The 24,457-nt window shown below is 38.2% G+C and overlaps 1 long non-coding RNA gene across 1 annotated transcript in view; it reads right to left on the bottom strand.

The window, feature by feature from the left end:
• LOC137241243 (uncharacterized) overlaps positions 1-24,457 on the bottom strand; it is a 312,746-nt gene that overhangs the window by 118,526 nt on the left and 169,763 nt on the right. The window contains exon 2 of the long non-coding RNA XR_010949944.1: positions 17,276-17,403. This is a non-coding gene — a long non-coding RNA (uncharacterized lncRNA). The remainder of the gene's footprint in view (positions 1-17,275; positions 17,404-24,457) is intronic.

The following is a 24,457-nucleotide window of genomic DNA, read 5'->3' as shown; positions in this document are numbered from 1 at the left end:
ATCGATATCGATGATATAATTGATGAATTTGCCGAAAACAAATGTAGAAAACGACATGCGTAGATAGTAATTTTATTGATATAATTACATTGTGAAAACAAAATTTTTATGAAAGGTATAAGTTTGTATTTTTAACATGAAGGGAATGGACGTGAAGAAAAGGGTGTTTGATGGTTGCCTAGGTCCCCGTTGGGGGGTTAATCCGGCCCTGGCTGCTGTAAAAGAGTCGCTAGCAAATGAGGGCTCTTAACCCAAACCCGTGATGTGGCTATTTACGGCCATTATCACACCCATACTTACAAAGGAGGCTATATTGCCGTCCATAGCAAAAAGGCAGAAATGTGTAAAAAGTGAAAGCGGAGAAAATTTAGTTTTTATCTTGAAAATATAAGATTCTTCAAGTGAATGGCTTATTTGTACGGTTAGTTAGTAAATTTTAGGAGCAGAAACTAATAGAATTATAATTCATAAAAGGCAGCAAGTGAACTTTACTGTGGACGGCAGTATAGTATGGTGGCCGGCCACGGACAAACAATACACAATAAAAAAGATGAAAAGAGTACAGCCTCTAGACCTCACATACGTGAAACTGCGATCTCTTTGGCAAAAAAGCGTAGTATACATTTACTTAGATAGACAAGAAGAGATCATGGCGCTCAACTTCTCTATCACTTCGTCTAAGACCCTCAGCAGCTGCAACAGATCGCTTCAAGCAGCAGAATCTGTCGTAAACATAACGTTTATAACAATTGCTCTTAGTCACAGGAACATTAAGGGCAACAAGAAGGCAGGCGTATTTGCTAGGGAAGGGTTACTGCTGGATGCTGCGGAGGCAGTCGAGGTGCATCATACACTCACATCAATCAAAATAAGCGTACATAGCAGATTCCAGAAGATAGCGATACCCAGCTGGTGCCCACCAGACACCTGCAAAGAAAACAAAGCAAACTTTGTCGAATTACGATAGTAAGAAAAGAGAAGACCTGATAAATAGTTCAAGGAAATAAAATTAGGATCACTGCCATTATTCATCTTAGCCTGCGTGCTAAGCTGATGGGGATTCACACTATCGGCAAGTTCCTTGAACGAACCAAAAGGTTGAAACGCAGCATATAAATGACGTTGCTTAACTTTTTAGTTCGGGGGTTGCTGTTCTTGAATTAACAGACTTTCGGAAAACTGGATCGCATTATGGTTATTTCAAGCGTGTTTTTTGTAAAGAGTACACATTTGTTTAGTCATGTCAACAGAAGAAAACTGTTGGTCTCTAATCAATCTAACTGACACTTTTGTTAAAAGAACTGATTTCATTTATTATTTCAACAGCGAAAGCCCGGCAATATAATGCAAATGTGTGAGCTAACTCTCCCAACTGGGTTCTCTGTCATATTAGCGGCCTTCACTGTTAACCTTATAATGTTGACGAAATTCTGTTATTTTGACAGTTTTCGTTAGTATTCTTAGGATGAATGTATTAACTGTTAAATTAACAGAGCAATGACTAAAGTATGATAAATGTTTTCTTGATTTCACTATTGAAACGGTCAATGCAGGATCAAAGACGTGTGCGATGTTGATTCAACAGCTATTTGAAATTTTGATTGAATTGTCCTGTAAGTCGGTTGATTTTACTTTTTTCTTTCAGTGTAAAGTGATGAAGTTACTTTACTTCTCTCAATATTTCAATTTGTTTTTTTTTTTTTTTTTTGATAATATCTGGACGCTACCAGAAAGTAATTTACCAACTAAGAATACACCTGTATTTGGCATCTGTAATCACAACAAATACATATATATCTAAGCGACTATATTTAAATTTTTGTTGTTGCTTAAATTTCCTTAGCTGTTACTTGCTTTGTAGAGCGTCAACTTGTTAGCAAAACACATTTGTCTAAATATTTAGTACCTAATAACGGGGTATGCATAAAAAAAGAAAAAATTCACGATTATTTGCCTAGTATCCATAAAAAGATTACCAATATTTATTTAAAATCTAAAAATGGGTTGGAATTGTGTACAAAAGAATTATAAAAAAATTATATTTGACTCTATATATCCGCACGTGTATTGATAAAGTCGCTGTCATTTGAAAACTATTTAGAAGATAGTGATCTCATTTTTAGCAAACACAGTCTTTACGTGGGTAGGGAGAGGGGGAGTTTCCATGGCGCTCTAATTCGATCATTTGCAGTTAATTTTTTTGATACACAGACGCCACAGCCAAATACTCATTTACAACTATTTATTGACTATGCCATTTATTATGATAATTGTGATTTGATTCATGAAAAATTATTTAGCAATACAATTTTTTGTATAAAACATTTTTTTTGTAGGTATTATAAGATTGCATATGAATATTTATTAGTCGTGCGACACGTCTTATTTTAAGTTAAAAGTAGACGAAATTTAAGTCGACGTGTTAAAGATATGCAGTTTTACACAGTGGTCTAAAGACACTCCAAAGAACGGGGAGCATTTCAAATTGAATAATTTCGAAAATCTTAAATTAAGTCTGCATTTCGAAGATTTAGTGGAATATCACTACATCTTGGCTGCCAATTCGAGAAACCAATTTCTTGGAATTTGTTCCAAAAACAACCTTAAATGATTCGCAGTCATATTGATAACGATACGGATAGGGTTAGAGTTTGTGATAGGGATTGCAATAGAGAATACATTATGCTTTACAATTTACGAAAGAAGGATGAGAACCTCAAATTCTACAAGTCGACGGTAAAAATGGGAAATATATTAAAGTGAATAAAATCGAAGTCCATAAATTATCCTAAAATTGTCCCGAAACAAACAAAATAGAAATGATTAGTTAAGTTTACCAAAAATTAAGCATAAAACAATGCCAACCTGATCCTGGAATGATAACAAACCTGTAAAAAAATTAGCCGGAAACAGTCTCAAAATTTCAGAATTAAATTTTGCCTTAAATAATACCGTATTGATTCTGTAACAGTTCTAAAATTGAATTGTGTCGAAATAATCTCGAAATTATCCAGCAATTATCCCGAAAATATGCAAATAAACAAATAGTTCGAAAAATGGGGTATTTTAGAGTTAAGGAAAAGTTTTACGGTTGTGCCAATAGCGAAAGTGGCGAATACAATCAGAGGCGATAAGATGAGACACATAAGCACATTAATGAATGATGAAAAATTACTTGAACGCGTGATAAAAAAGCAAACAGTGCAATACCTAAAATCTAACAAAGTACTAAATCCTCAACAATCTAGCTTTAGAAGATAAAACTGTTGCGAAATTGCGCTGAATCAGGTCATTGCCTAGTGGAAAGAAGAGCTGAGTAGAAATATATGCATCATGGCTGTTTTCTTGGATCTCAAAGGAGCGTTTATGACAATAGGACAAAACTTGCTTCATAAAAAGTTATTTACTTAATGCAGGTACAGCAGTATCGAACGTTTTACGAAGAACCGTAAACAAAGAACTCTAGTTGGGTCGTCGGTATCCACTGGTAAAAACAAACCGATTGGGCTACCACAACGATCAGTATTAGTACAGTTATTATTAAATATATATATATATTAGGCCGGGTCGATTTGTGGGGAGGCAAAAAAATCGCCAATTGCTCTGTGAAAATCATATTCTAGGGATCAAAATAAGAAACTTTGCCGAAGGAACCATACCTCTAAAACGAATTCTGATGTTCCCCCCTTTGGGTCGTAGGAGCAAATTTTGAAAAATCCCACTTTGAAAAGCCTATGTTTTTTCTTTTTGGAGTTTATTTTTCTCTTTAGAAATTTATTTAGTCAGAACATATGTAAATGAAAAATTGAATTTAACTTAGTAATAGAAAAGAAATTAAAAAAAATTATTAGAAATTAGCGTTTTTACAACCCCCTTTTAAAACCAAGGCATCACTGTGACACAATTGCAGATCGTAAAATTGCTTGTGTTGTTTTTTTAAGCCAACACAAGACACAGCAGGTAGAATTGAAATTGCCCCTACCCAAAAGTTCGACCCAAAGGGAGGGACACCAGAATTCGTTTTAGAGGTATGGTTCCTTCGGCAAAGTTTCTTATTTTGATCCTTAGAATACGATTTTCACAGTGCAGTGAGCGATTTTTAAATCGACCCGCCCTAATATATATATATATATATATATATATGTATAAATGAAATCTCAAATTGTATAAAGTATAGTGGCATCAATGTACCGTCCATTAATAATAATAAGCGGTAAAAATGTGAACGACAAGGCTGCAAAGCCGTAGTACGATTTGGATGAAATATATAAGTGGCTATGTTTCACCAAACTTAAACTTAATATAAGCTGAACTAAGTTGATGGTCTTATCCATTTATTCATTCTTCCGTCTGCCTTTCTATTTCACTGCGTCTATTTCTTCCTCGCCATATTTTCCCTTACTTCTTTTCCGCAGCATCTATCCTTATCTTTTTATCTTCGAATTAATTCAGAAAATAATCCCAAAAAGCTCCTATAACTCTCTCGAAATTGTATAAAAATAGTCTAGAAATGATTCTGAAGTTGTCCCAAAGTTATACCAAAAATTAATTTCGAAGTGCTCCTGAAATTGTTCCAAATTGGTCCCGAAATAGTCTCGAAATGAGTCCGGAATTGATCCTCAAACTACCTCAAAATTTCACCGAATTGTTTGGAAATGATTCTTAAAATAATCCTGAGTTTTCCTGTATACCGAAATGTTCACGCAACAATCAAAAAACAGTCCCAAAGTGGTCCAGGAGTATATGATACAATTCCATCCCATTCGAAATTCGATCGAAGTTCGTCCCTCTGTTACGCTTGGAAGTGTGTCACTTAGGTCCAAGTTAGTTGATATGCACACGCATACTGAATGACTTGATTTGGTATCTTCTCTATTTATGGAAAAAATTATGAGTTCCAGTACAACGATTTGTCCCAGTTTGAATGGGGCAAAACGATAAGCCCCGTTTTACTGCCCTTTTTATACTCAGCTGAGCAGAACTCACAGAGTATATTAATTTTGTTCGCTTAACGGTAGCCCGTAACGGTATAAACTAATCGAGATAGATATAGACTTCTCTATATCAAAATGATCTGGACGAAAAAAGAAATTCATTTAGCCATGTCCGTTTGTCCGTTCGACTGTCTGTAAACACGATAACTTGAGTAAATTTTGAGGTATCTTAATGAAATTTGGTATGGAAGTTCCTGGGCACGCATCGCAGATTGTTATTTAAAATTAACGAAATCGGACTATAATCACGCCCACTTTTTCGATATCAGACGTTGTCCTGCCCTTAATTAGGTCTATCTGCATACATTTTAATAACCTTTTTCCGTCTAACTCTGCTCCCCCCTCACCTTTTCTTAATCCTTTTATTCACTCCTCCCTCCGTATTTTCGCTTCATCCATCTCTATCTTCGTCTCACTCTATCTCTTTCTAAGTCTCCTTCCATCTTTTCTCTTCTTTCAAGTTTTTCCCATTCTTCTTCATCCCTTACTGCCAGGCAAATCGAATAGGACGTATGTAAATAGTTATGTGGGTATTATCAATTCATGTCTTTATTTCGGCTTCGCATGCATATTAATCAGTTCTGCCAGGTTGATGCGATTAAATCGAATATCACAATGAAAATTACTTTGAAGCTCTCAGCAACAGCTTCCATTTGATATCCCTATTACACACATATTCTGGGGGTATCCGGGTCCAGGTTTTGGCCTATATCTTGAGACCCTAGTCACCCAGAGTTATAAAAATTACCCTGTATTAAAGCACTCATCACCAGCTTCAATTTGATAACCATAATGTAAAAACACATCCCAGTGTTACCATGATCCACGTTTTGGCCTATATCTCGAGACCCTTCACAAATAGGTGGGAAAACTACGCTGTACTAAAGCACTCATCAACAGCTTTCATTTGTTATCCGTATTGTATAAACACATTCTAGGGGTACCCGCGTCGACATTTTCGCTTATATCTCCAGACCCTAGTTACACGCGGGTACGAAAAATAACCCGTATAAAAGTACTCATAAACAGCTTCCATTTGATATCCATATTACAGAAACACATCACAGGATTACCCAGGTCGACGTTTTGTTCTCAAGACCCTAGCCAGAACGGGAAAAAAATTATCCTATGTCTGTCTCCTGGTTCTAAGCTACCCCTCCACCAATTTTAAGCCAAATATGTTCATCCGTTCCTTCCTCTTCAATAATTCTTTATCTATTAAAAAAAGCGCATCAAAATCCGTTGCGTATTTTTAAAGGTTTAAGCATTCAAAGGGACATTGGGACAGAAAAAGCGACTTTTTTTATACTATGTAGTGATGTACATCCATACATACCTATAAACCTACGCCCGAAGTTAAATAACGCAGCGAATGCTATATATTTACGTATGTATGTGTCGCATGATGCCTCACTCAAAAGCAATTAGCGCGCACAGTTCACAGCGAACAACCACACAAACAAATTTTTTGGTAAAAATGTTACTTTTTTTTTAACAATTTGGCTGATATAAGAAAGGAACCAAGTATTTTTGTTGATGCAGATCGAAGGTAAATATTTCAAAGTTTTACTGAAAAGTAGAATTTTTTAAATCCATCCATCCGTTTATGAGTTATAGCCGTGTAAACAAAAATTTTATGATTTTTTACTACATTTTGGCAATTTGCCACGCCCCTATAATATATATCTTCAAATTATATTAACTGTACCATCTCACGTAGCTAAGCTTTCAAATGCAAAAAATCGTTTTAAAATTGGAGCATTCTGTGTGAAGTTATGTGCATACATGGCATTTAGCGACTTTATTTTATAAGATTTATAGAAGATTATATAAATCTCTTGTTTACCTTCGGCCGTTCAAGTACTTAGAGTAAGGGTTCCTCTTGCTGTTGATTTTTAGTCAGGGTGGAAAATTAAAATATGTATATTGGAACTACTTTCCGCCAGTCTGAACAACGTCGAATATACCAACTTCAGCGCAATTAGTACTCGGATAAAATTTTCTCATCACATCACTTGATCGTACACAGTACTTTAACGTAAGCATCCTGCATAGAGTTTGTGCATCTCCTAAATATAGTGCATTGTTTATATTGTAACGAATTTGGGGAAATTCCGCTTATTTGCAACCTTCTGCTTACGTTCGTATCGCAAAACGGTTGAATAAAACATTCCAATATTCTGTATTACAAAATGGTCTTTATTAGACTACTTTGAAAGTACTTCGCAATTAAACTTCACTTCGTAACTGATAGCGTGCTTAAATCAAACTGCTTAGTCATGCCTCAGCTTGTGCTGCTTTTATACTCTTCGGTTTCCTCGTTTGCCCATTTCTCCTAATGTCTAGTAATTTCGTGAACTTGATGCTTGCTTACCAGCTATACACATGTATATTTGTAATTATTATCCATATGCGTGTGAATATGTGAGTATTACTTCGCTGACGATGACATACGTCTGTGAGTATCTCTCTGTTGCCTTGTATGTATGTGTGTACATGATGTTTGATTTGTTTATGTAAATACTGCTTTGTATCGGCTTAGTGATGTTAGTATCGCTTAGTGATACTAATATTCGTCACAATATATGGAGCTAAAACCACACATATAAGAATAAAAAAATGAATACAAGGCGCGATAACCTCAGAAGAGATTTTGGGCCGAGTTTCTCTTCTAATTTAGACGTACTCCTTTTAATGTTTGCTACAAATTGGCAGCACGGCCAATTCGCCGACTCCGAACGGCATCTGCAAAGTAGATGGGTTTTCACTGAGAGGCTTTTCATGGCACAAATGCACTCGGAGTGCCAGATCAAATTCTTGTTTCTAAATTTTTGATGTTGCTTTGCACGGGGCGCGAACCCAGAATCTTTGGTACGATAGGTGGAGCACGCTACCACAAAACCACGGCGGCTCCGCACATATACGAAATAGATAAAAATTAGCACCTGACATCTAAGTGCACCAGCGACATTTGCACAATTTTTTATCATAATATTAATTCAAGAGCAAAAATTGTTATACGAATCCAAAACGTAGTCTGGAAATGCGATGCAGTAAACCAAGAAAATCGTAAATTTCAAATAAAAAAAGATAATGTTATGTTTACTTGTTTAGGCTATTTTTAGTATTCAAATTCTGCGACTTGTTTGTTTGAAGTAATTATAAAAGTCGAGTAAATATTGTTAATTTTATTAAAGTCTGCTTGCATCCACCCGCCGTGTCCCTTTGTGCTATTTGAATTTCGTTTCTTTTTTGCGTCTGGATTGTGAATGGGCGTTGTAAAAGTGATAATGAGCAATTTTTTTTATTATTTAGCACAAAAGATATGATAAGTACGAATTGCATAGTCTATCCGATCAAGCAGAGGATATTGACCGTGATGAAAATGCGCAGATACTTTACTGTGATTTCGCATAAAACGTGGGTAGGTCATATGATATTTGAGTTGGTTAAATAATACTTGATCAAAATTGGACGATGAAGTTAATAAAACGTTCTTCCAAGAGCTTAAAAACAGAGTTGCTTAGATTTAAGGCTTCAAATAGACTAAGAAACTGAGAAATGATACCTTCTATAGACAAAGAAAGATCACGCCTTATCAACCAATTACCGGGTTTGCTATAAAAGATGGCAGGAGCGACGGTGAGGAATATTTTTTCGGGAGCGTATAGAGTCCATGGTACTATTTATATGGAATGTCGCACTTTGCTCGATTTACGACCTCCGCAGACAAGAGACTGGTACATGACATACCGCATACCGATCACAAATAAAAAATACCAATCAATACGGAGGGTGGCGAATCTGTGAGGGGTTAAGAGAACTGCCCATTAAAAATACAATGATGCGGACCTACCTATTATCCAGACCTCGCCGTTTGGACTTAGAGAGCATTTTGTGAGCTATATCACTAAAAAAAGTTGAAAATGTGCACCCCATCATCAAATACACACATACACACTTCGTCGAAATTTAAGAAAATTGAAAAAAAAAATAATAATTTTATTCTCATACATGGAGGTATGAGAAGTTGGGTTTGTAATATTCTGGTTTAAATTCCGGATGGTTTCGAGAACACGTTTCGGGAAGGGCTCAAAACTATTACAGGATCGTTTTGGAATTGCTTTTGAGCTAGTTTTGGGGTAATTTTTGGGATTATTTCAAGACAGCTTTGGTCTTTTCTGGAATATTCCATAATTATTTTTAAGCTAATTTTCACGACTATTTCGAGACTGGTTTGGGACTAATTTTTGACAATTTTTATATTATCTGGATTGTTACGGGACTAATTCAGGACCATCTTGTGTGCTATTGTGGATTGTTTTTTGATCATTTCGGTATTGATTTGATACTACGTCCGCCAAATTCTGGCAAAATTTGAGATAATTTTGAGACTATTTCTTTATTGTTTTCGCGATGTTTTCAGGATCATTAAGGTTAGGCTAGATTAGGTTGAACTGGCCGGTCCATGAGGACCTCACATAGACTGATTGAGTCCGTAGTGTTACCAGAAGTTTGTTTTAACGACCAAACTGAAAAACCCTATCAAAAACCAGGTCCTATGTTATAAAATAACTCCGTCCTATTGGCAAATACTAGAAGCTTCCTAGGACTTAAGCCACTTGCTGCTTCTAGATCTGACAGTTGTATCACTCCTAATAGCTGGAGTCTTAGCCCGGCAAGTGCAGGGCACGAGCACAGAACGTGCCTGATCGTTTCCTCCTCCAACCCGCACTTCCTACATCTGCTATCATTGACCAAGCCTAATTTAAAGGCATGTGACGCCAGAAGGCAGTGTCCAGTCAGAATACCCGTCATGAGTCTACAGTCCTCTCTTTTTAATGATAGAAGCAACTTTGTTAGCCTAAGGTTGTTAGACCTACACATAATCTTCGACACTTTACAGCCCCGCGCTTGAACCCGCGCCTTTCCCGCTTGGCCGATCATGTGCACTTCTCGCCTTCGCCTAATATCGCCCAGTCTAATTGGGATCTCTACGGAGCAAGCTCCAAGGGATGCGTCCTTTTTAGCTAGTTCATCCGCTTTTTCATTCCCATCTATTCCCATATGCCCTGGGACCCAATACAAATGTATGCTTCTCCCTGTCCCGATTCTCTCCAGAGACTGCTTACACTCTAACACGCATTCAGATGCTGTGCTATGCGATATTATTGCCTTAATTGCTGCTTGACTGTCAATATAAATGTTTACACGGTTGCAACTTAAGCTATTCTCTTCCAGGGTTTCTACTGCTTTGGTTACAGCTAATATTTCCACTTGGAAAACTTTACAGTAACCCGGCAGCCTCTATGATCTGCTTATTTCCGGATCAGTACAATATACCGCAGATCCTACTCCTTCCACTACTTTGGAACCATCTGTGTACACATAGATCGCCTCGTCCGCCATTTGCGCACCCTTCCGCCAACCGTCTTCCTCCATTGTGGCCTTAAGATCTCCCTCGAAGCGCAGATAGGGAATTAGGAAGTTTGTTCGTCTTATGATTGATGACGCTATACTACTATGGCCATATGGTCGGCGCTCAAGCTGCCCCGAGGCACCCAGCCTGGTTGCAGTTGTTAATGCTATGTTCTTTGCAACCAGGTCTACAGGTGGAATGTCCAGAATGGAATACAGTGCAGCCGTCGGGGTTGTTTTCAAGGCTCCCGTAATGCCAAGCATCGATAATCTGCATACCCACTCTAATTTTTTGAGGTATTTTGGTTTTTGTGTGGCTTTCCACCAAACAATAACTCTATAGTATAGAATAAGGCTTACAATCGCTGTAAAAACCCAATGAGAAAGAGAGGGCGATAAGCCCCACGTACACCCCAGCATTCTATTTCATGCATAAAGTGCCGTTGAGGCCTTCTTCACCCTCTCCTCTATGTTGAGCTTCCATGACAGTTTACTGTTTAGGATGATTCCTAGATATTTTGTGCAAGATTTCTCCTGTAAGGTCACCCCTCCTAACTTAGGCCTGGTCCAATTTGGGACCTTATACCTCTTTGTAAACAAGACCATATCCGTCTTCTCCGCATTGACTTTCAATCCGACATTAGATGCCCAGGTATGAATATCGCGAAGCGCCCGATCCATCAAAGAACTAATCGTTGGAAGGCACTTTCCACTTATGACAATTGCAACGTCATCTGCGTAAGGCGTAAGTTTTACGGGTCCCTCATCGAATCGCCTGAGCAGTTGGTTGATGGCCAGCGTCCGCAGCAGAAGTGATAGCATCCCTCCCTGCGGCGTGCCCCTGTCCACTGATTTCGTGGCCTCGTACAATCCCCATTGTGATGTAATCTTCCTGCAATTTAACATGCAGCCGATCCATCTGGTTAAGGCTGGATGCACTTTAATGTAATTAAGACTATCCATAATCGCCCATTTAGAAACATTATTGAAAGCCCCGGCAATGTCTAAAAAGATTCGTAGAGCATATTCCTTATATTCCAGAGATTTCTCTATGCTTATTACCACCCTATTCAATGCGGTGTCTACCGACTTGCCTTTGGTGTACGCATGCTGTGTTGTGGAGAGCAGCTTTTCATCCACGTTGGACTTTATGAACACATCTATCAGCCTCTCAAAGGTTTTGAGCAGAAATAATGTTAAGCTGATGGGTCTATAGTATTTGGGATACACGTGACCGATCTTGCCCACCTTTGGTAGGAAAGCTACACGAGCAGTTCTCCAAGAGTGCGGTACATGATTCAGACTTATGCATGAATCGAATATTATTTTAAGCCATTCCACGATCGCCATGCTTGAAACTTGTAGCATGGTCGGGAATATACCATCTGGGCCCGGCGTCCCTGGACTATGTTTCGTCTTGCTAGGACTTTTTTAACCGTTTGGTTTCGCTGGAGCACTCTATGTCCGTACAGAAACTATTCCGATTCTCTTCGCCCCGGAAATTTCTTGCTTGTAGATACTTAGTAGATCCCTGTACTCGTCCCGACACGCTCCGCTTTCCGCGGACTTTGCGAGCTTAAACATTTCTTTTACCTTCTTAGAAGACTCAACTCATTGCTCCACCATGGTGGCTTTGCTTTTCCTCTGAATCTTCTTAGAGGGCAAGCTTTGGTATACGCAGTCATAGGCGTCCTTGTTAGGAATTCATTCGACTCCTCCAGTTCCTCCACATTGGAAAACTCTTTGGGTTGTTCCAGTTTTGTTTCTACCTCTTTCTGGAAATTAGTCCAGTTCGTTGACCTAGGGTTTCTAAAGGTCCCTTCCTTCTCTACCCTCTTTAGGGAGACGCATGGTCGGAGAAGGATGGTCTATCAAGAACCATCCAATCATACCTTGATATATCATGCTCGGAGCTGAATGTAATATCCAGAACATTGCTGGATGTTGGACCAATGTATGTAGGGACATTTCCCTGTTGGCTATCTGCAAATTGGGTTGCAGGATGTAAAAAATAGAGATTCGCCTCTCTCGTTCGTATCTGCTCTTCCCCACGCATTGTGGTGCGCATTTGCATCTGCGCCTATGACCAACCGCCCTTTGCGCCCTTCCTCCTGTACTAGCCTTTTGCACTCCATCGGTGGAACTGCCGCAGCATGGGCCATGTAACAGGACGCCAGGATAAATGCCTGCTTATTCTTTTGCTCAACGGCCACCACTACGAGGTCCTCGGTAAATTACACTACATATATGAATGCAGCTATTTCCTTACCATTACTACAGCTCGCACCCCTCCTTCCGGTTGCGCGTAGTAAACGCCAAACCCGCGTGCACTAAGTCCAGAAACCTTTCCTCCCGATGAGAGCCACGGCTCCTGGAACAACGCCACGTCAAATGAACCTTCCTCAAGGGTTAGGAGGAGTTCGCTCGACGCCACTTTACTATGTTGGAGGTATATCTGTAGGACTCGCAGCACCATTGGGCTGTTTGTCCCCCTCCAGCACCTTCGTCGTGACGTCGTCGTCCTCCCCTTGCCCTTTTGGTTTAGAGTATTCGAGGCCCCCTTCAGTCTCTCGTGACTGTTGTGCCGGGTATTCCTCTGTGCGAGTCACAGCACCATTTGGCGGTTGGTTCTAACACCTTCGTGGTGACGTCGGCTACTTCAACCTGTATTTTTTCTCTTAGGCTTTTGAGGTCCTTTTCGACTTCGCCCACCTCTAGCGTGTTAGGTTTTTTATCCTCGGGACTTCTTTTCCTGAGTCGCATGTAAATTTTGCCTGTGCCAAAGGACATTTTGCCAAGCTGCGTGTACAATATATCCACCGCCTGCTTGTTTATTTGGAAGATGTAGAACTGACCTTCCTCCGTAGGCCGAGATAAAGTAAGTACCTTCCAATCCTGTGTCGGTATGTTCGGATTCTGATTCTGCAGAAGTCGCAGTGTATCCTCCGACTTCATCACGCATCGTATCCATACCTTAACTTTTGGTACCGTTGGGATTTGCGGTTTATCCACCACCTCAAACCGCGCGTTCCTGCCTTGCCTTTGGAGGTTTGGAACCACTTCCTCCAGCCACCGCAAGCTCGCGATGTTGTCGCACGCTATCATCTTCACACCATTATATCATCCCCCCGAATCAAAGGTTGGAAGGGGCTTACTTGGTTGTTCTCGCATCAACTTAAGTATTAAGATAATAAGCTCCCTTTCTACAGATCTCCACCTTTCAGTAGTCATCTGTCCGAAAGGACTGCTACGATCAACCAGCGCTACAGTCAGTGACTGCTTTGCCACGTCACTCATCTTCTCGGGAAAAGCCGGAGTTTTAGTGTTATCTCCCTTTGGCACCTCCGAGAACTCTTCTAGATCCTTTCAGAATTATTTTCAGAGCTTCACTTGGGGTCTATTCGGAATAATTTTGGGATGGTTTCCAGGATCACCAGGATCATTATTACTTTTTTAGTTTTTCTGCTCGAAATGTAGACATCTTTGCAATTGAAACAACACCTTTTAGTCATTGAAATTGTTTTATTTATAACAATACAGTTGTTTTGAAGCATTAAAACAAAAACAAAAAAACTGATACAATGCAAATACAATGTAAAGAGAAATGAAACAAAGATAAAAAAAAAATGAATATGCAATAACAAAATTAATATGTACTAACAAGACACGTAACTAGCGAAGTTGACTGCAACGCTGTGAAGAGACTAGAATACAGTGGACCAGTATCACGATTTACTGAGAAATTTTTGTTTACATAAATATGTAACGATTCTAAAATATTCAATCGATTTACATTAGATTCAGATTTAATTAATTTGAAATCGTCAAAACTTATCGAGTGCTGATTCGATAAAGCGTGTTCAGCGATTCCACTTTTCGATTCAATATTTTTTATGTATTTCAAGTGTTCGTTGAATCTGGTCCGAACAGTGCGTGTCGATTGGCCAATGTATTTTGCGCCACATTCTTTCCGTCGTCATCTTTGTATGAGCAAGTGATGGAGTAAATTCCCGGTTTGTCCAGACTTTCACACTTATCTTCGGCTGAATTCAGTAAGGATTTGAGTTTTGTTGTAGTTTTCGGAGCGACTTTTAAATCTACTGCATTAAATATTTTTTTAATATTATCAAAAGATCGCGAATCATATGTCATGCTACACCAAGACCTACTTTTATCTTCCACGCCTACCGTTTCGAAAAAAGAACTGCTCTCACGTCGATCTTTTTTGATTCGGTGTTTTCTCACTAGCTGCTCTATACTGCTAGAGCTATACCCATTTGTTTCTGCAATATGTATTATTGTCTGCTTTTCTTTTTTATATGCGTCATCGCTCAGTGGGACATTTATAAGACGATGCACCATCGAATTGAAAGCAGCTAATTTGTGAGAGTAGTGATGGTTCGACTCAATTGGGATAAAGCGCTCAGTCGATGTCGGCTTCCGATAAATATTAAATTCGATAGCTCCATCAGTATTGTGTTTAAGTTTTAAGTCCAAAAAGGGCAACTCGTTATTGGTTTCGTACTCTCATGTAAATTGTATGGAATTATTCATTGAATTAAATAAATTTAGTGTCTGCTGGATTTTGTTTCTCTCAATGATAATAAAGCAGTCATCAATATATCGAGTGTAAAAACGCGGAAAGAGAGATCTTCGAATTAGCTGTTCTTCTATTGTGTTCATGATCAAATTGCAAAGAAAGGGGCTTATATTTAACCCCATCGGTATACCATCATTTTGTTCATAGAACTCACCTCTAAACTGGAAAAAGGATTGGTTAGTGCAAGTATAATTTAAGTCAAATAGTGCATTGGCAATCGTCGGATTAATATTTTGTTTATCAAGCCAAATAGGCAACGAATCCAAGGCGCCATTTCTTGGTACATTCGAAAAATACGAAGTTATATCGAATGAGGCAAAACAATCCTTGGAAGTCAATTTCTCAATATCTAAATTTGTTGCCCGGCTTATGAGCCTTGTATAAGCCATACAAACAGGGCACACGCACATACGATTTATGCATTTTTTTAGCCCATCGGCGACCGAACAAATCCGAATACTTTTTTCGACATTCCAGCACTTGTTTCTTTATTTTTGGAAGAGGATCCTTTACCTTATTGTAGTTCTCTTCCTCTATTAAGGTACTCATATCTCTGTTGTAATCCTCTCGATTCAGTACAACCACGCAGTTACCTTTATCGGCTTTTGTTATATAAATATCCTTATCGTTTAGTGATTTTACGGCGCTTTGCAAAAAACTGGATTTTTTGAGTTTTTTTTGTTTTTGATTTTGAAGTTAAAGCCTGCTTTAATTTATAACGTACGTTTTCCGCCATCTCGGGTTCCACTTTTCCGAGGGCTAACTCTGAATCCACGATGATATCATTAATTGGTGAACATTTGTGCGGCAACGCCAAAATTTAAGCCTTTATTTAAAAGCTCTTTTTCGTTTTCATCTAGTATAACGTTAGATTTGTTTATAATAATATTAGATATGAACTTACTAAATTTCAATGTAGACGGTTTGGGTTTTCTTAGTTTAGCCAACTTAATTCTTTTTCTTTGCATTAGCTGTCGAGACAAACGCTCAAGCTTTGCGTTTAATTTTGTCAAGAAGTGATCCCATATTACTGAGGAAAAACTGCAAGCCAATAACTTATGTAGTTTATATGCCAATAACTCACACGAGGATAAGTGGGCATGTTTTTGTTTTAACGCCTGACTTAACCAAAACACTTTTGCTTTTTCAAGCGATGCTTTTCCTACTGGGCACTTGCTTTTGCATTAAGGAAAAGATCGATGAATTTAGGCATTACTTTTTGGTTTCTGCAATTTGATAAAAACCAAATGTCCGATTTTAAGGAACAGATTTTCTCCTTGGTTTGTTGAAATTGGAACAACTCTGATGGTTTGGTGACCGGCATAATTAAACAATTTTAATTTTAGAGTGCTAAACGACTTATACGACTTGTATCGTTTGCATTGTTTAATTAAGTAGACATCTTTGGTTAATTTACGACAAAATGTTGCCGACAAAGGTAAAGTCTTTTTAAATGGTTCTTTTTTGAACCGGTTGCATGTTGTAGACTTGTTACTGTTTTGTAGCAGGCTTTGTTTTGGAACCGGTTCCTTTTTGGAAACTGGTTACTGTTTTGGAACGAGCTACTTTTTGGAACCAGTTCCACGAACTTGTAAAGCGTAAAGCTATCGCTTTGCGTGATTGTCACTCATTTTTTCTGCAGGGTAGTTATATTGCATATTTTTCAAAAAGATTAGAAAAATCTAGATTGTATATGTTTTGCTTTAGTTTTTCCAACTGGATCGGTTACATAAATTGTGTATAAGCAGGTACAAATGTATGTAGGAGTGTACACATGTCATACGATTCAAATCTGATAGATATCTTATCGCTGTGACACGGGTATAATATTTGCCTTCGTAATCAGCACAGCTGTGATAATTTATTTTGTTTTCAATTTTTATTGTTGACTCAGGCTCGGCATGCATACGCAACACTCGTGCATTGTATGGCAATTTAAAATAATTACTGAAATAATTTTGTTCTATATACGAATGGTCGCATATCATCTTGCCACAAATGTTCAAATAATGTCAATATTAACATATCACTTCCGATTTTATGATACGTTTTTATTTACAACTATTACATAAAGTCAGAGTCGGACTCAATGAAGCAAATAAAGAAGTACTCAAAGTGAAATGGAGGGAAATGTCTGCGTTCGGCATGAGAGTTGTTTGGTTTGATTGGGCTGCGTGTGGCAGATAACAGCCATATTATCAAAATACTGAATTATTTTGTTTTTATAAACACACTCGGAAATAAAATGAAATGCATGACTTACCTGGCTAGGCTGGATTAAAGGCATAAAGCAAAATAAATGTTCCCTTATCAGCTCGCAGATATCGGTTTCCTAAGTAAATTTCAATTTTTTGCTTGCATTTACGTTTATTAGGTGTTGTATGTTGTTATCTGAAAGACACGAGAAACAGCTGGTCATGTTAAGGAAGAAACAAAAGTAACAACAAAAATTGAAAGTAGCAAGTACTTGTTGGTCTGCTTGCAACAAACTGTTGATTGGCCTTTTCAACACTCAAATCAACAAAAACGAATCTGATCATACGTTAGCCATAGATCTGTTAAAATAACAATTATTACTGTGCCCCTAAGGCCCAGTTTTTCAGTGCAAGTTCAACTCAGTTGGTCAGTTAAACTACGCTTAAACTTATTCTGCAGTTTTTCAGTGTACTTTAACTGAAGTATAAGCTGAGCTTAAGCGGCCGATCTGGCAGAGTTAAACTCTAGTTAACCTACGGGTGATTTGCGTTCGTTCAAAATGGCGTCGAATATAGCCAACAAGCATTTGGGCTTGAGTACGACTAGAGCTCATGTTGATAACTAGCTGCAGACAACAACTAGAAACAGTGGCTCAACTTGAGAATCATATTGTACTCAGCAAAAGAGGAAATTTTCTTATAAAGCGAAGAATGCTATTACTTAATTTAAAAAATGAGAGTCCCAACTTGTGGTTCTTTTACTGGATTCAACCTTAAGATTCCAATACTACAGTATTTTCACGAAAATAAAATATATATAATTTATTTTTGATAAATTACTTTTCATTACTGCTATCAATCAGGTGTTTATTTCTCACAATAAATAGCTGTTGGCTTTGGTGGTACCACCTTGGAGATCTTTTTTCAACTTCACCTCAACTCGATATCCAATATAGGATATCAACTGGAGAAACGTGTTGAATATTCATTTGAGAACCGTACATTTCTCAAAATCTTTCAAAGGTTGGATAATAATTTGAAAATGCTAATAAGGTTGGAGATCAACTCGAGAAATATAAATTTTACAAAATTTCTCAAAGGTTGCACATAGGTCGGAGAATGAAGTTGGATATCAACTTGAGAGCTATCTAGTTTAAGAATATCTAGATAATGATGATGGATATCACCTCCGGAACTAGACACATATATATTTCGCCGGAGAAATATCTTTTAAATGTTTGTTGGGTAAGAAAAATTCAGCTGTTGTCGTATCTGCAAATTTTCTGGATAATAAAAAACCAATGTTGATTGAAAAACTGCGCAGTAGTTTAACTGGAGTTTAAATTTGTTTAAGAAAACTTAGTTTAAGCTTAGATTAACTAACTACTGAAAAACCGGGCATAAGAATACCAATGAAAATGGTAAACTAACAGATTTGACTCAACATGAGAATAGCAGTGAAATCTATTAGTATGGCAGAGATTTCTGTTAACCTATTTTACCGAACGTCTGTTAATTTACAAATAGCAAACATGACCACCGTGGTGTGATGGTAGCGTGCTCCGCCTACCACACCGTATGCCCTGTGTTCGCACCCCGGGCAAAGCAACATCAAAATTTTAGAAATAAGGTTTTTTAATTACGAGACAATTTTTCTAAGCGGGGTCGCCCCTCGACAGTGTTTGGCAAGCGCTCCGGGTGTATTTCTGCCATGAAAAGCTCTCAGTGAAAACTCATCTGCCTTGCAGATGCCGTTCGGAGTCGGCATAAAACATGTAGGTCCCGTCCGGCCAATTTGTAGGGAAAATCAAGAGGAGCACGACGCAAACTGGAAGAGAAGCTCGGCCTTAGATCTCTTCGGAGGTTATTGCGACTTATATTTATTTTTATTTTAAACATGACATTGATTTTGCTAGCGTTATTTTTTTCGGTGTACAGGAAGCACAAAACATTAAAAAAAAGTTCGTAAATCTCGGAAGCCTTGCAAACTCATATGGAAAATCTATTTATTTACGGAAACTTGGTTTCGAGGAATATTGAAGTTTAAGTGCGGCGCCTTGTTATTTTCATATTCAGATATCACGTTTTAACAGTGGCATAGGTCCATAGTTATTAGTTCTAATAGCAAAGAGAATAAAAAAATAAAAAGGCGCATTGTAGACCTTTGGAACTTTGTGGAACGGTTGCGGAGGGAATTCACCATACGTTTTGCTATGCTGTCCGCCCCAATATGGCTGATTCTTAAGGCTGTCTAACTCTGTAAGCTATTTGGCCTTTGGAACAATAACCTAATCGAAAATAAGCTAGCAAAAAATAGTGGCATAACAGCTTTAGTTAAACAAACAAATACAAATCTCAACCAAAAGATTTGTAAGAAAGAGCTAAACTGTCATTAGATCTATAATTGCTCTATATAGGGTGTGTTCGAGCTGCAGTTCTTGCAGCAGTGTTACTTTTTATACTCAGCTGAGCAGAGCTCACAGAGAATATTAATTTTGTACGCATAACGGTACCCCGTAACGGTTTAAACTAATCGAGATATATATAGATTTCTATATATCAAAATGATCTGGGCGAAAAAGAAATTCATTTAGCCATATCCGTCCGTCCGTCCGTCCTTCTGTCCGTGAACACGATAACTTGAGTAAATTTTGAGGTATCTTAATGAAATTTGGTATGTAGATTCCTGGGCACTCATCTCAGATCGCTATTTAAAATGAACGATATCGGACTATAACCACGCCCACTTTTTCGATACCGAAAATTTCGAAAAACAGAAAAAGTGCGATAAATCATTATCAAAGACGGATACAGCGATGAAACTTGGTAGGTGGGTTGACCTTATGACGCAGACTAGAAAATTAGTGAAATTTTGGACAGTGGGCGTCGCACCGCCCACTTTTAAAAGAAGATAATTTAAAAGTTTTGCAAGCTGTAATTTGGCAGTCGTTGAAGATATCAATATGAAGTTTGGCAGGAACGTCACTCCTGTTACTATGTGTCTTCTAAATAAAAACTAGCAAAATCGGACGCCCACTTAAAAAAAAATGTTTAAAGTAAAATGTTAACAAAAAATTGAATATGTTTACAGTATATAAATAAATTATGTCAACATTCAACTCCAGTAATGATATGGTGCAACAAAATACAACAATAAAAGAAAATTTCAAAATGGGCGTCACTCCGCCCCTTTTCATTTAATTTGTCTAGAATACTTTCAATGCCATAAGTCGAACAAAAATGTATCAATCCTTGTGAAATTATTTGGTAAGAGCATAGCTTCTACGCCGATAACTGTTTTCTGTGAAAATGGGCGAAATCGGTTGAAGCCACGACCAGTTTTTTTACACAGTCGACCGTTTGTCCTTCCCCTCGTCCGTTAACACGATAACTTGAGAAAAAATCGACATATCTTTACTAAACTTAGTTCACGTACTTACCTGAACTCACTTTATGTTGGTATCAAAAATGGGCGAAATCCGACTATGACCACGCCCCCTTTTTTGATATCGAAAATTTCGAAAAATGAAAAAAATTCCATTATACTATACCAAATACGAAAAAAGGGATGAAACATTGTGATTGGATTGATTTTTTCATGCAAAATATAACTTTAGAAAAAACTTTCTAAAATGGGTGAAAATGAAAAAGTTCTGCAGAGCGAATTGGAATCATGGCAGGAATACTGTTCGTGGTATTACATATATAAATAAATTAGCGATACCCGAAAGATGAAGTTCTGGGTCACCCTGGTCCACATTTTGGTCGTTACCTCGCAACCGCCTTCACGTATACAACTAAGGGCCACTCCATTTTAATACCCTCATTAGTTCCTTTAATTTGATACCCATATCGTACAAACACATTCCAGTGTTGCCCTAGATTCATTTTCGTACACAGTGGTTTTCCCTTATTTGACAAAGGATGAAGGAAAATCGTTCCAAAAAACGTCACCCTTGGTCTACAATTTCGGACTCTAATCGGACTCATAATTAAGAGCGCTTCGAAACTTTTTCAGGGGTGATTTAAAAAAAAAAAAAGATAAAGAAATGCGTTCAAATTTAACCAAATTTTCATATTTAAAAGAAATATATATATTTAAATAAAACGAATTGGTAGCTGAAGAAAGATAGCGAAGGCAAGTTGTTTCACTTGTTAGTATTACCATTTGTATGTATCCATGAAAAAGAAAATTTTATCCCCAAAGCTCTCAGCAGTATGTAATGTTCGGTTACACTCGAACTTAGCCTTCCTTACTTGTTAAAACGTATTTCACCAAGTCTTAAACTTTTTAAATTAATCAATTTATAAAATTTGAGAACTTTCTAGTGGAGTTGAGTAGATAAGTACACAGCGTTGAGCAAAGAAAGGTGAGCACATATTGAGTATATTTAAGTACATACCACTCTAGAACACAAGCGACAATGTGTTTATCTACAAATATTTAGTTTTGGCAAACCATATGCCAAACACAAATGCAAAAAAGGCTACATACATGTGTAGGTCTGACACCCTTAGACTAACAAAGTTGCTTCTATCAATAAGAACAGAGGACTGTAGACTCATGACGGGTATTCTGACTGGACACTGCCTTCTGGCGTCACATGCCTTTAAATTAGGCTTGGTCAGTGATAGCAGATGTAGGAAGTGCGAGTTGGAGGAGAAAACGATCGCGCACGTTCTGTGCTCGTGCCCTGCACTTGAAAGGCTAAGACTACAGCTATTAGGAGTTATACAGCTTTCAAGTCTAGAAGCAGCAAGTGGCTTAAGTCCCAGGTAGCTTCTAGTATTTGCCAGGAGGACGGAGTTATTTTATAACATAGGTCCTGGTTTTTGATAGGTTGGTCGTTAAAACAAACTTCTTGTAACACTACGGACTCAATCAGTCTATGTGAGGTCCTCATGGACCGGCCAGTTCAACCTAACCTAACCTACACTATGAATGTATGTATATATATATGTATATATAGTATTTTTGTCATATGTTTGTGAAAATAGTGATTATCAATTTTGACACACCTGTGTTGACGCACACCTGTTGACCCAATAATTTCATTAGCACACATATACATATGTATGTACAAAAATATACATTAGACGGGTAGCTTATTTTATAAAATTGCTTTCATTTCTACCAACACAAGATTTCGACATTGTTTCTTAAGTTAAAATTGAAATTGAATTATTGAAAAGTTGGGTATAATGGGCAGAGCTGTAAAATGATTCAATCAATAGAGTTATAAATCAATCTTGATTCATTTTACAAATATGATTGGTTGATTTTAAATATATAAGCCAAGTTTGAATGCAATTTCCATACAAAAATTCCGTTAGTGATTGCATGACTGTTGTTGGAAAATGTCACTTAAAGTTTTGTTTTATTTAATCTAAGTACCCTTTGGTACAACCTTGAGTTATAAGCCAATGTTTTGCACTCATTCTTTCATCGCTATTTATTCGTTCTCTCTATTCACGTTGACATTTGTCAAAGCTCGAAACATCCATTTTATTATTGAACTTTGATCGCCAAAGAAAGGGTGCAAAACTGCGGTAAGATAATTATAGTCTTTTTTATGAAATACATTTGTACATAATTAATGAATTCTTTCAGAATAAACCAATCACACAGCTACAATAAAGTGTTGAATGTTTAACGCAAACCCTTTCGCTTAGCCTTAGTCGCAGTCGCGACATTTTTATTCGCAGTTTTCATTTAATGATTACTTCCACGGCCGTGAAGTGAGAATTCACTTATGAAAGAACCAGAAGAAAATCTTGAGAAACGACGCAGTCCTCGGCTCCACAAAGTAGAGGTGGAATCAGAAGAAATGCCGCCTGCACCGCCCACCACCAAAGCGAACGATGATACGACCGCCGTCACCGCCACCGCCACTGCCAGTTCAAACGTCGCAACCACAGCCATTTTAGCAGTCACCTCAACTTTGGAAATGCAAAAGCAAATCGCCACTCTTCAAAAACAATTAGGAGAATCTAAGGTAAGGTTTAATGAACAAAGTCGTATTTGCCAAAGGCTGGAAAAAGCGCTGCGAAATACAGTAGATATGGCAAATACTGTACCCTTTACAGTCGCCCCAACTACAGTGCCTGTCGTTGCTGCGAATTTCGCACCATCAGCCGGTGCTGCAGAACTTAACCTCACAAATTTGCAAACTACGTCCCATGTGCAGCATTTGTCAGCTGCTGCAACCTCAAATAATATCGGACCATTTACTGCAAACAGTTATGTGCACTCCGCTACGTCGCCAATCGCGAGCGGCGCTGCTACTCTGCCAGCCGAGAACGCTGGCATAATTTCATCGCTGCCGACGTACACTATGTCTGCTGCCGCTGCGCCAACATATTTAACTACAAGTCAATTGCACTCTACACAGAGTCACTTTAGCATGCCATGTACATCGTCCTCGATATATACACCCACGCTATTTAATAATATTAATCAGTACATGCAAACGTCTATGCCACTGAATGACTTGAACAACCTCTCTCCTTTGACCAATTCCACAGGATTTCTGCGAAAATTACAAGATTTGCCCGATTTTAGTGGCGAGCCAGAAGACTGGCCAATTTTTTATGCAAATTATGTCCAGTCCACATCGGTGTATAACTACACCAATTTAGAAAACAACCAGCGGTTGCAGAAAGCTGTTAAAGGAGAAGCTCGTGAGGTAATTAAATCACTTTTAATTCACCCTGATAACGTTGCCGCTGCTATCGAGCAGCTACGCTTTCGTTTCGGTCGCCCTGAACAATTAATTCAAAGCCAGCTACGGCAAGCGAGGGATTTGCCAAATATTGCGGAGAATGCCTTGTCGAAGTTAGTGCCATTTGCTACCAAAGTGAAAAATTTAGCAACGTTTCTGCAATCAGTGAATGGCCAACAACACTTGGCAAATCCTACGCTATTGGAGGAGTTGTTATCAAAGCTCCCAATGAGCAAGCGGCTGGAATGGGCAAGGACCGCCGCGTCGATACTGCCATAACTTACGATCCTACACTTTAGCGACTGGGTAAGTGAACTTGCTAATTTAATATGTACCATACAAGGTGTTGACAATAAAGAGGGTAAGCGACGTGTGGTGCTACACACATCCGAAAAACCGTCCCCAAACCCCTCGGCTATGAGTCCCCTTAAGTGCCCCCTTTGCCAAGGGCAACATAAACTCCAAGATTGTCGTCGTTTCCTTAATGCCATGGTCTCTGATAGGTGGGATATAGTGAAGAAATATCGC

The sequence above is a fragment of the Eurosta solidaginis genome, chromosome 2 (assembly GCF_040869045.1).
Source record: "Eurosta solidaginis isolate ZX-2024a chromosome 2, ASM4086904v1, whole genome shotgun sequence".
Classification (NCBI taxonomy): Eukaryota; Metazoa; Arthropoda; class Insecta; order Diptera; family Tephritidae; genus Eurosta; species Eurosta solidaginis.
This window is presented reverse-complemented; position numbering and strand designations above follow the sequence as displayed.